At 48.0% G+C, this 12,384-nt stretch overlaps 1 protein-coding gene and 1 long non-coding RNA gene across 2 annotated transcripts in view; one reads left to right on the top strand and one right to left on the bottom strand.

Annotated features, from left to right (window-relative positions):
* Positions 1-12,384, bottom strand: part of chrnd (cholinergic receptor, nicotinic, delta (muscle)) — an 83,562-nt gene that overhangs the window by 32,505 nt on the left and 38,673 nt on the right. The gene's annotated exons all lie outside the window — the stretch shown is intronic.
* The window catches only part of LOC139265879 (uncharacterized), a 47,526-nt gene that overhangs the window by 18,240 nt on the left and 16,902 nt on the right, over positions 1-12,384 (top strand). Inside the window, exon 2 of the long non-coding RNA XR_011593647.1 lies at positions 8,970-9,083. This is a non-coding gene — a long non-coding RNA (uncharacterized lncRNA). The remainder of the gene's footprint in view (positions 1-8,969; positions 9,084-12,384) is intronic.

Raw genomic sequence — 12,384 nt, 5'->3', positions numbered from 1 at the left:
CCGCCCCCGGTGCTGCTGCTAACCCGGGCTGAATGGCCCCCCCGCCCCCGGTGCTGCTGCTAACCCGGGCTGAATGGCCCCCCCGCCCCCGGTGCTGCTGCTAACCCGGGCTGAATGGCCCCCCCGCCCCCGGTGCTGCTGCTAACCCGGGCTGAATGGCCCCCCCCGCCCCTGATGCTGCTGCTAACCCGGGCTGAATGGCCCCCCCGCCCCTGATGCTGCTGCTAACCCGGGCTGAATGGCCCCCCCGTCCCCGATGCCACTGCTATCTAGGGCCGAATGGCCCCCCACCCCCGATGTCACTGCTATCTAGGGCCGAATGGCCCCCCACCCCCGATGTCACTGCTATCTAGGGCCGAATGGCCCCCCGCCCCCGATGTCACTGCTATCTAGGGCCGAATGGCCCCCCCCGCCCCCGATGTCACTGCTATCTGGGGCCGAATGGCCCCCCGCCCATGATGTCACTGCTATCTAGGGCCGAATGGCCCCCCCGCCCCCGATGTCACTGCTATCTAGGGCCGAATGGCCCCCCCGCCCCCGATGTCACTGCTATCTAGGGCCGAATGGCCCCCCCGCCCCCGATGTCACTGCTATCTAGGGCCGAATGGCCCCCCCGCCCCCGATGTCACTGCTATCTAGGGCCGAATGGCCCCCCCGCCCCCGATGTCACTGCTATCTAGGGCCGAATGGCCCCCCACCCCCGATGTCACTGCTATCTAGGGCCGAATGGCCCCCCGCCCCCGATGTCACTGCTATCTGGGGCTGAATGGCCCCCCCGCCCCCGATGTCACTGCTATCTAGGGCCGAATGGCCCTCCACCCCCGATGTCACTGCTATCTAGGGCCGAATGGCCCCCCCCGCCCCCGATGTCACTGCTATCTGGGGCTGAATGGCCCCCCCGCCCCCGATGTCACTGCTATCTAGGGCCGAATGGCCCCCCCCGCCCCCGATGTCACTGCTATCTAGGGCCGAATGGCCCTCCACCCCCGATGTCACTGCTATCTAGGGCCGAATGGCCCCCCCCGCCCCCGATGTCACTGCTATCTAGGGCCGAATGGCACCCCCCCGCCCCCGATGTCACTGCTATTTAGGGCCGAATGGCCCCCCCGCCCCCGATGTCACTGCTATCTAGGGCCGAATGGCCCCCCACCCCCGATGTCACTGCTATCTAGGGCCGAATGGCCCCCCGCCCCCGATGTCACTGCTATCTAGGGCCGAATGGCCCCCCACCCCCGATGTCACTGCTATCTAGGGCCGAATGGCCCCCCGCCCCCGATGTCACTGCTATCTAGGGCCGAATGGCCCCCCCCGCCCCCGATGTCACTGCTATCTAGGGCCGAATGGCCCCCCACCCCCGATGTCACTGCTATCTAGGGCCGAATGGCCCCCCACCCCCGATGTCACTGCTATCTAGGGCCGAATGGCCCCCCGCCCCCGATGTCACTGCTATCTAGGGCCGAATGGCCCCCCGCCCCCGATGTCACTGCTATCTAGGGCCGAATGGCCCCCCCCGCCCCCGATGTCACTGCTATCTAGGGCCGAATGGCCCCCCACCCCCGATGTCACTGCTATCTAGGGCCGAATGGCCCCCCGCCCCCGATGTCACTGCTATCTAGGGCCGAATGGCCCCCCCGCCCCCGATGTCACTGCTATCCAGGGCCGAATGGCCCCCCCGCCCCCGATGCCACTGCTTTCCCGGGCCGAATGGCCCTCTGCCCCCGGTGCCGTGTTTTCTTCCATCCCTCCAAAACCTAACTCAGCTCTGCTTCAACAATGGCGTCTTCTCTGCACCAATTTTCTTAAGTTCAGGTAAGATTTTTTAGAACGATGCACTGCGCTGTTCTTGAAAAATTCCTAGTTGGCCAAACTCATTCAAATGTCCAGAAATGGTGCAGCCAGCACCCCTCAGTGACATCAAAAAATCGGGAACTAAAAAAATCAGCTGCAAGTAGTTTAGGATGGCGCAGAAACTTTGGGAAAACTTGCAGATTTTAGTTTGCTCAAAAAAAAAACGCGGATATCAAAAAAATGGCACAGAATGGTGGCGGAAATTCAGCCCCAAGTACTGAGATGAGGAAAGATTTGTTCACTCAGAGAGTAGTGAATTTTTAAAATTCTCTACCCTAAAGGACTGTGATGCTCAGTCATTGAGTATATTCAAGACTGAGATCGATAGATTTTTGGACACTAGGGGAATCAAGCGATATGGGGATAGGGCAGGACAGTGGAGTTGAGGTAGAAGATCAGCCATGATCTTATGGAATGGGTAAAACTTTGGCAAATGGATTTCAATGTAGGCAAGTGTAAGGTCATCCACTTTGAACCTAAAAAGGATAAATGATGAAAAGCTAAACACAGTGGAGACCCAAAGAGACAAGGGGGTCCATGTACATAGATCATTAAAATGTCATGAACAGGTACAGAAAATAATCAACAGGGCTAATCCAATGCTGGCCTTTAGAGGACTAGGTGGTAGAAATTATGCTGCAGCTATACAAAGCCTTGGTTAGACCACACCTGGAGTACTGTGAGCAGTTCTGGGCACCATACCTTCGGAAGGATAATAGCCTTGGAGGGAGTATAGCATAGATTTACCAGAATGATACTCAGACTCCAAGGACTAATTTACAAGGAGAGATTACGTAAATTAGTGTTGTATTCCCTAGAAATAAGAAGGTTAAGGGGTGATCTGATATTAAGGGGAACAGATAGGGTAGATTGAGAAAATCCATTTCCACTGGTTAGAGATACTAGAACTAGGGGACATAGTCTAAAAATTAGAGCCAGATATTTCAAGAATAAAATTAGGAAACACTTCTACACACAAAAGGTGGTTGAAGTTTGGTACTTTCTTCCGCAAATGGCAATTGATGCTAGATCAATTGTTAATTTTAAATTTGAGATTGATAGCTTTCTGTTAACCAAAGGTATTAAGGGATATGGGCCAAAGGCAAGTATATGCCTACACCTGTTCCGATGATACTAAACTTGATGAATGTGAATGCATTCATAATCTTGTTTTGGCCACATCTCATCAGTGGGTATGAAAGAGAAGCAAAGAGACGTGACAGGTAATTGAGAAATAATTTCTGTTATATGAAAAGCAAAAGCTTGTTTGTAGTTTTGATGGACAATTAAATTGGTACATGAAACATAGAAACATAGAAAATAGGTACAGGAGTAGGCCATTCGGCCCTTCGAGCCTGCACCACCATTCAGTAAGATCATGGCTGATCATTCCCTCAGTACCCCTTTCCTGCTTTCTCTCCATACCCCTTGATCCCCGTAGCCGTAAGAGCCATATCTAACTCCCTTTTGAATATATCCAATGAACTGGCATCAACAACTCTCTGCGGCCGGGAATTCCACAGGTTAACAACTCTCTGAGTGAAGAAATTTCTCCTCATCCTAAATGGCCTACCCCTTATTCTAAGACTGTGTCCCCTGTTTCTGGACTTCCCCAACATCGGAAACATTTTACCCGCATCTATCCTATCCCGTCCCATCAGAATCTTATATCTTTTAGATCCCCTCTCATCCTTCTAAACTCCAATGTATAAAGGCCCAGTTGATCCAATCTCTCCTCATATGTCAGTCCTGCCAGCCCAGGAATCAGTCTGGCGAACCTTCGCTGCACTCGCTCAATAGCAAGAACGTCCTTCCTCAGATTAGGAGACCAAAACTGAACACAATATTCCAGGTGAGGCCTCACCAAGGCCCTGTACAACTTCAGTAAGACCTCCCTGCTCCTATACTCAAAATCCCCTAGCTATGAAGGCCAACATACCATTTGCCTTCTTCACCGCCTGATGTACCTGTATGCCAACTTTCAAAGACTGATGAGCCATGACACCCAGGTCCCGTTGCACCTCCCCTTTTCCTAATCTGCCGCCATTCAGATAATATTCTGTCCTTGCGTTTTTGCCCTCAAAGTGGATAACCTCACATTTATCCACATTATTATACTGCATCTGCCATGCATTTGCCCACTCCCCTAACCTGTCCAAGTCACCCTGCAGCCTCTTAGCATCCCCCTCACAGCTCACACCGCCACCCAGTTTAGTGCCATCTGCAAACTTGGAGATATTACACTCAATTCCTTCATCCAAATCATTGATGTATATTGTAAAGAGCTGGGATTCCAGCACTGAGCCCTGTGGCACTCCACTCGTCACTGCCTGCCATTCTGAAAAGGACCCGTTTATCCCGACTCTCTGCATCCTGTCTGCCAACCAGTTCTCTATCCACGTCAGTATATTACCCCCAGTACCATGTGCTTTAATTTTGCACACCAATCTCTTGTGTGGGACCTTGTCAAAAGTCTTTTGAAAGTCCAAATACACCACATCCACTGGTTCTCCCTTGTCCACTCTACTAGTTACATCCTCAAAAAACTCTAGAAGATTTGTCAAGCATGATTTCCCCTTCATAAATCCATGCTGACTTGGACCGATCCTGTCACTGCTTTCCAAATGCGCTGCTATTTCATCCTTAATAATTGATTCCAACATTTTCCCCACTACTGATGTCAGGCTAACCGGTCTATAATTACCCGCTTTCTCTCTCCTTCCCTTTTTAAAAAGTGGTGTTACATTAGCTACCCTCCAGTTCATAGGAACTGATCCAGAATCGATAGACTGTTGGAAAATGATCACCAATGCATCCACTATTTCTAGGGCCACTTCCTTAAGTACTCTGGGATGCAGACTATCAGGCCCCGGGGATTTATCGGCCTTCAATCCCATCAATTTCCCTAACACAATTTCCCGCCTAATAAGGATAGCCTTCAGTTCCTCCTTCTCACAAGACCCTCGGTCCCCTAGTACTTCCGGAAGGTTATTTGTGTCTTCCTTCGTGAAGACAGAACCAAAGTATTTGTTCAATTGGTCTGCCATTTCTTTGTTCCCCATTATAAATTCACCTGAATCCGACTGCAAGGGACCTACGTTTGTCTTTACTAATCTTTTTCTCTTCACATATATATAAAAGCTTTTGCAGTCAGTTTTTATGTTCCCGGCAAGCTTCTTCTCGTACACTATTTTCCCCCTCTTAATTAAACCCTTTGTCCTCCTCTGCTGAATTCTAAATTTCTCCCAGTCCTCAGGTTTGTTGCTTTTTCTAGCCAATTTATATACCTCTTCCTTGGATTTAACACTATCCTTAATTTCCCTTGTTAGACACGGTTGAGCCAACTTTCCCATTTTATTTTTACTCCAGACAGGGATGTACAATTGTTGAAGTTCATCCATGTGATCTTTAAATGCTTGCCATTGCCTATCCACCATCAACCCTTTAAGTATCATATGCCAGTCTATTCTAGCCAATTCACGCCTCAAACCATCGAAGTTTACCTTTCCTTAAGTTCAGGACCCTAGTTTCTGAATTAACTGTGTCACTCTCCATTTTAATAAGGAATTCTACCATGTTATAGTCACTCTTCCCCAAGGGGCCTCGCACAACAAGATTGCTAATTAGTCCTTTCTCATTACACATTACACAGTCTAGGATGGCCAGCTCCCTAGTTGGTTCCTCAACATATTGGTCCAGAAAATCATCCCTAATATACTCCAGGAATTCTACCAGTTTGGTTAGCCCAATCAATATGTAGATTAAAGCCGCCCATGATAACTGCTGTACCTTTATTGCATACATCCCTAATTTCTTGTTTGATGCTGTCCCCAACCTCACTATTACTGTTTGGTGGTCTTTACACAACTTCCACAGCGTTTCTGCCCTTTGGTATTCCGTAGCTCCACCCATACCGATTCCACATCATCCAAGCTAATGTCCTTCCTTACTATTGCATTAATTTCCTCTTTAACCAGCAATGCCACTCCACCTCCTTTTCCTTTCTGTCTCTCCTTCCTAAATGTTGACTACACCTGGATGTTGAATTCCCAGCCTTGGTCACCCTGGAGCCATGTCTCCGTGATGCCAATTAAACCATACCCATTAACTGCTATCTGCGCAGTTAATTTGTCCATCTAATTCCGAATACTCCTCGCATTGAGGCACAGGGCCTTCAGGCTTGTCTTTCTAACACACTTTGCCCCTTTAGAATTTTGCTGTAATGTGGCCCTTTTTGCTTTTTGCCTTAGGTTTCTCTGCCCTCCACATTTACTTTTCTTCTTTCTATCTTTTGCTTCTGGCCCCATTCTACTTCTCTCTGTCTCCCTGCATAGATTCCCATCCCCCTGCCATATTAGTTTAACTCCTCCCCAACAGCACTAGCAAACACTCCCCCTAGGACAATCGTTCCGGTCCTGCCCAGGTGCAGACCGTCCGGTTTGTACTGGTCCCACCTCCCCCAGAACCGGTTCCAATGACGCAGGAATTTGAATCCCTCCCTGCTGCACCACTCCTCAAGCTACGTATTCATCTGAGCTATCCTATAATTCGTACTCTGACTAGCACGTGGCATTGGTAGCAATCCTGAGATTACTACTTTTGAGGTCCTACTTTTTAATTTAGCTCCTAGCTCCCTAAATTCATCTCGTAGGACCTCATCCCGTTTTTTACATATATCGTTGGTACCTATATGCACCACGAGAACTGGCTGTTCACCCTCCCTTTTCAGAATGTCCTGCACCCGCTCCGAGACATCATTGACCCTTGCACCAGGGAGGCAACATACCATCCTGGAGTCTCGGTTGCGGCCGCAGAAACGTCTATCTATTCCCCTTACAATTGAATCCCCTATCACGATAGCTCTCCCACACTTTTTCCTGCCCTCCTGTGCAGCAGAGCCACCCACGGTGCCATGAAATTGGCTGCTGCTGCTCTCCCCTGATAAGTGATCCCCCTCAACAGTACCCAAAGCGGTGTATCTGTTTTGCAGGGGGATGACCGCAGGGGACCCCTGCACTACCTTCCTTGCACTGCTCTTCCTGTTGTCATCCATGCCCTATCTGGCTGTGTACTCTTTACCTGTGGTAAGACCAACTCACTAAACATGTCATTCTCAGCATCGTGGATGCTCCAGAGTTCATCCATCTGCAGCTCCAGTGCTGCAATGCTGTCCGTGAGGAGCTGCAGCCGGATACACTTCCCGCACACGTAGTCGTCAGGGATCCTGGAAGCATCCCTGACTTCCCACATAGTACAGGAGGAGCATAACACATGCCCTTAGATAAACTTAAATTGGCAACAACAATGCTAAATGTTGCATACTGATACAGGAAAGAAAAAGCAAAACTATTTACCAATCACCAGCCAATCACTTACACGCTTGGCTGTGACATCACCTTTCGATTTCTTTCTACTTCTTTTTTGCCTTCTCTCCCTGCTGCAGCTGCACCAGCTCGCCTCTCTGATTCACCATGCTGGGCCTTTGTATAGGCCTCCCCACGCTGTCTCACTGACGCTGCTCGATCTCCCGCTGCCTCTCTGATTCACCATGCTGGGCCTTTGTATAGGCCTCCCCACGCTGTCTCACTGACGCTGCTCGATCTCCCGCTGCCTCTCTGATTCACCATGCTGGGCCTTTGTATAGGCCTCCCCACGCTGTCTCACTGACGCTGCTCGATCTCCCGCTGCCTCTCTGATTCACCATGCTGGGCCTTTGTATAGGCCTCCCCACGCTGCCTCACCGACGCTGCTCGATCTCCCGCTGTCTTCACAGTCTCTCAATACTATCTTTTACCATGATGTATGGCGTCTTAGCAACTGCCCCCCATCCCCCCTTACCTCGGTGAAGATATATTTTAATCTAAAACTAACCAATCCCCTACCACCACTGCACCAAAATATGAGGAGACAGACACAAAGGGGATACATATAAAAGGAACAAGTATACAAGAGAGTTACAGACACATACAAACAAAAAAAATACCCAAATTATGTGAATGCAGAAAGTAAGAGGGAGACAGAAGAATCGAAAACAGAAAGACTAGGGGCTCAATTTTCCCCAATGCTGTTTTTTGGTGTTTTGAAGAGTTATGCCCGTTTTTTGAGGGGCCCAACTACACCCAAAAAAAAGTTGAATGTTTCCCTGTTGTAATTTTTCAAGTTGGTGCCGCGCAGTCTGTCCTTTAACTTTGGGGGGTGGAGCCTAAGGTCTGCGCCGAAAAAAGTAGGCCCCCCCTTCTGCGCATGTGGGAAAAAAAAATGACGTTTTCTATGTGACTGGTATGGGCGCACATGCTCAGTACACCTCCCGGTCTGCATTCAGCCATTTTTAAAGAGCCAGTTGTGTGTGAGAACTTTTCTTCTGAATGGAAAAAATGGAAAATCAATATGCAACGCAGCTCAAGGAGCAAGAATTTCTCACAGGACGAAGTGGAGGCCTTGCTTACTGTAATTGAGGCCAGATGGCACAAGCTGGGCACCAGCAGAGGTCAAATAAAAGTTACACCAAAAGAAATGAAGAAACTCTGGAACGAACTTTCACAAGATTACTGTGCAATGGTGACCATCCCGAGGTCCGGAGGCCAGTGAAAAAAGAAGCGGCAGGACCTTGGTCAAGCAGTTAGTGTAAGTAATATTTTCATTTATTCACTGGAATTGCAATTGTAAATGTGACCATCTGTATGGCGCACCCAGCAGAAAGACACCCTCTCTAAAAAGTTATATTTTCATCTTTGCAGAGGAAGGTGGCTCACAAGAAACGGGAAAGAACTCAGAACAGGAGGTGGCCCGGCAAATCTGCAGCCACTGACACCCATGGAAGACAGGGTCGCTGCTTTAATGGGTCCTGCCTGGAGAAAAGCAGGCACCACTGCACATGCTGGGCCCACACTCGAGGGAGAGGGGAAGTCCTGCAAATTCCACAGTCTGGCTTTGCTAAATGTTAACTACTGCACGGGCTAGCCATGCTTCAATTCATGGAGATGTCTCCGTCAGCTACGCTTCAGTTGATCATTCACCATGGTCCTTCAAATGAGTTTGTGCTTGCGCTGTGTGAGCCTACTCATGTCATCCTGCCCCCTCTTCTGCTGCTAATCATTTGTCTGTTCTGTTATATTTTGCAGAACTTGAGGCCAACCCTGAGGAGGCTGAAGCCGATGCAGATGATGATTCAGACGCAGACGAGCCTGAAGAGGAGAACATCTTCCAATCCCACCTTCCAGACCAAGAGCATGGGGGTGAGTAGGAGGGGGAGGATGAAGCCCCCACTGTTGTACTTTCCTGAGTGGTGTGAGTGGTGGGACATTTCCTGGTTTCACACTATCCGAGGCTACGGGTTCCAGTGGGGTGCAGTGAGCCGAAACCAGAGCCCCACTGTCCAAGGCTGCGGATCCCAGTGGGGTGCAGCGAGCCACGCCCAGGGTGAGGAGGGGAAGGAGAGCTCGCCAGCGCTCTCCTGAGATGCAGGATGTAATAAATGTGGTTCAGATGATGGCAATGAGTGGGGAGAGCATTGACCTTATGCGATCACTCCTGGACACCATCGGTGGGGTGGGTGATGAGGTATCGGGACTGTCGGGAGAAGTAATAACACTCTCGCGAGAAATGGGAACACTGTCCGGGCACATTAGGGATGGAATGCCGCAGATAGCTGATACACTGTCGGTGAACATGAGGGAGGGAACGTCGCAGGTAGATGAGACACTGTCGGGGCACATGAGGGAGGTAATGTCGGAGGTGGTTGAGACGCTGTCGGGGCTCAGGGTTCGGCTTCCACCACCCCCACCCCATCCCTCCCCCCACCCTGGGCTTCTTTTGAAGCTGAGCCCTGAGGTCCTGTGTCCAAGCGAGGGAGCAATTCTGCCTCTCCCGATGCTCCAACCCTGGAGCCTGGTGAGGAGAGGTTCGGGTGATGGGGTGGTACTTGGAAAAAAAAAATCAAAAATTCAAGAATTGCATTACACTTCCAATTTCTCCCTTTTCAAAAAAAAAATGAAGCATATTCTCTGCCTTCTTCACTCCCTTCAAAGCTTCGGCTAAAAACAATGGCGTCTTTCTGCGCCGACTTTTCTTACATGTCCCGAAGGTTTTTTGGGAGTGGTCACATGCGCCGTCGTAGAAAAAAATCTAAGTTGGCCAAATCTGCTTAAATGACAAAAACTGGCGCAGACATTAGGTTATGCTCCTATGATGCAAAAAAATCGTAGCCTAAAAAAAGCATACCTAAGTGAATTACGCTGGCGCAGAAACTTATTTACTCCAAAAAAACGGTGCACACCAAAAAAATGGCACAGATAATTGAGAAAAATTGAGCCCAAAGATAGTCAGACAGAAAGAGTTAGCGAGTGAGAGACAAACAGAGAGACTGCTACCGGAAGAAAGAGAAACATTCTTTTGTCTGCGAGCAAAAAACATGGAGAAAATCTATATTAAATAATATATTCTGTGTTATATGATATGCTGTTCCTGTGATTATAAAAATCAATGTTAGGAACACCACAAAGATGAGCTTATATCAGATAAAATTGAATCTGTCCTGAAGACCATCCATCTTGATGATGATGATGATGATAGGAAATTTAAATGTTCATCGGCAAAATAGATTACATGCACCAACACTGTTCACTGTTCAGCTTCTCCGTGTCAAACAAATTGGAACAATTAGTCAAAAACTGACATAAATACCCCATTATCTGAAACAGCAGATCACTGCACTGCATCATTTTTGCATCTCATAGCGAGATTATAGGCGAAGTTGACGTATCAGTGGAGAACTTGGACTGTTCCCTTGTTTGTGAATCAAATTCATAATACCGAGAATGTCGAACAATTCATCAAACAAACTACATGTATTTGTGCCAAATGAATGCATACAAGGGCTTTTTCGTTCATTTCCATGGCAGTGCTGCTTTCTCTCTGGCAACCTGAATCAATACGCTGAGTACACAGTGCATGCATAACAACACTGCAACACAATTATTATTCGCTTACAAAAAGTTCCAAACAACCATTCCAAGAAAGCAGTAGTTCAATGTTTCTTGTGTTGAAACCATCCAAAAATGGCTAACAACTTATCAGAGATTAAAATCTAACAAACAAAGATCTTTCATTACATTCCCTACACGACAACAGTGAGTACACTTCAAAAGAAATTCATTGGCTGTTAAGCATATGAGGACCTGAAAGGTGCTATACAAATGCAAATTCTTTTTTTCTTACAATGTTTAAAAATCCATCAAATCTCTATATCTGATCAGCCATCTGAATAATTGTTTAATCAACAACAGCTACAACAACTTGTATTTATATAGACCTTTAACGTAATAAAACGTCCCAAGGCGATTCACAGGAGTATTATAAGTAAAGAACATGACACTTTGGCCCAAAATATGCAGTCAGAGGCTTCCCAGGGTCGGATGCCTTCAACCTGCAAAAAATCTATGAATTTACCTGGCGGAGGTTTGACAACTTGTACTCCTGGGTCTCTGCGCGTAGGCCTGTGTAGAGGCCCACATATCCCAGAGGCGCATGCAGTTCATAAGCGCCCCTGAGATCATGTGGGCTTGCCCAACCAATAAAAGAAGGGAATCCCCATTCATATTTTTGGGGAGTTCCGTTTGTTATGGCACTTCCATAAGTATGAATGGAGATCACTAAAAAATATACAAACACAGGAAATACATATTTAAAATTAATTAAAATGTCATTTAATTAAATATTTTAAACAAAAATTTAATTTTTTGAAAAAAAATTCAGGTGTCGCCTTTTTTGGGAGCAGTAACCAAGACGGTAAGCGTGCAAATTTTCCAGCACTACATGCCCTCTCCGGGGATGTGGGCTGCCATGAGCGCAGCCTGGCACAGACGCGGAGTGCTGAGCTGCACCATTGCGCACGGACCCCGCAAAATGGGCAAGGTATGTCGCCGGGAAAAAAAATGGACCCGCACATCTCCCCTTTACTTTTCGCCTCGTGAGCTGAGTGTGGCCCGGTTTGCGAACTGCGAGGCTGGATAAATGAGTGATAAAATATTGTTTTTCACTTTTTTAAAAGGGCATTCACTGGGCAGAAGTTGGGCAAATAGCCCAACTCTCTGCCCGCGGAAGCTCTTTTCTTTTTGGAAGAGGATTCTTGACAGATCGCAAGTTTTGGGTTTCATCGCGTGCGCAGTACATGCCTAAACCCGGAACTTACGAGGTCCAACGGGTGCGTGCGCACCTTGTACACACCCGTAGGGTTTGCAAATACAGCCCCTATATAAATACAAGTTGTTGTTGTTAATCGATGATCCCACTTTCACCTCTACCCTACAACCCCTCTCTTTTTACTTTTTCTTGTCTACTTTTCTCAATACTATTACATTTAGTGCTGCTTTCAACATTTCTTTCTTGTTCCTCCCAAGATGTAAATACAATCGCCTGCACCTTTCCCTCCGTCTTGGTGAAGAGAACTCGAATCCTTTCGCAATATTGATTATTTCTGGCACTTTTGTGAATGGGAAGGGCAAAACAATCTCTTCACGATCTGATAAGTTGTTTGTT

Source organism: Pristiophorus japonicus, chromosome 6 (genome assembly GCF_044704955.1).
Source record: "Pristiophorus japonicus isolate sPriJap1 chromosome 6, sPriJap1.hap1, whole genome shotgun sequence".
NCBI lineage: Eukaryota > Metazoa > Chordata > Chondrichthyes > Pristiophoridae > Pristiophorus > Pristiophorus japonicus.
Note: the sequence above shows the minus strand (reverse complement) of the source record. Positions and strands in the feature narration are given on the sequence as shown.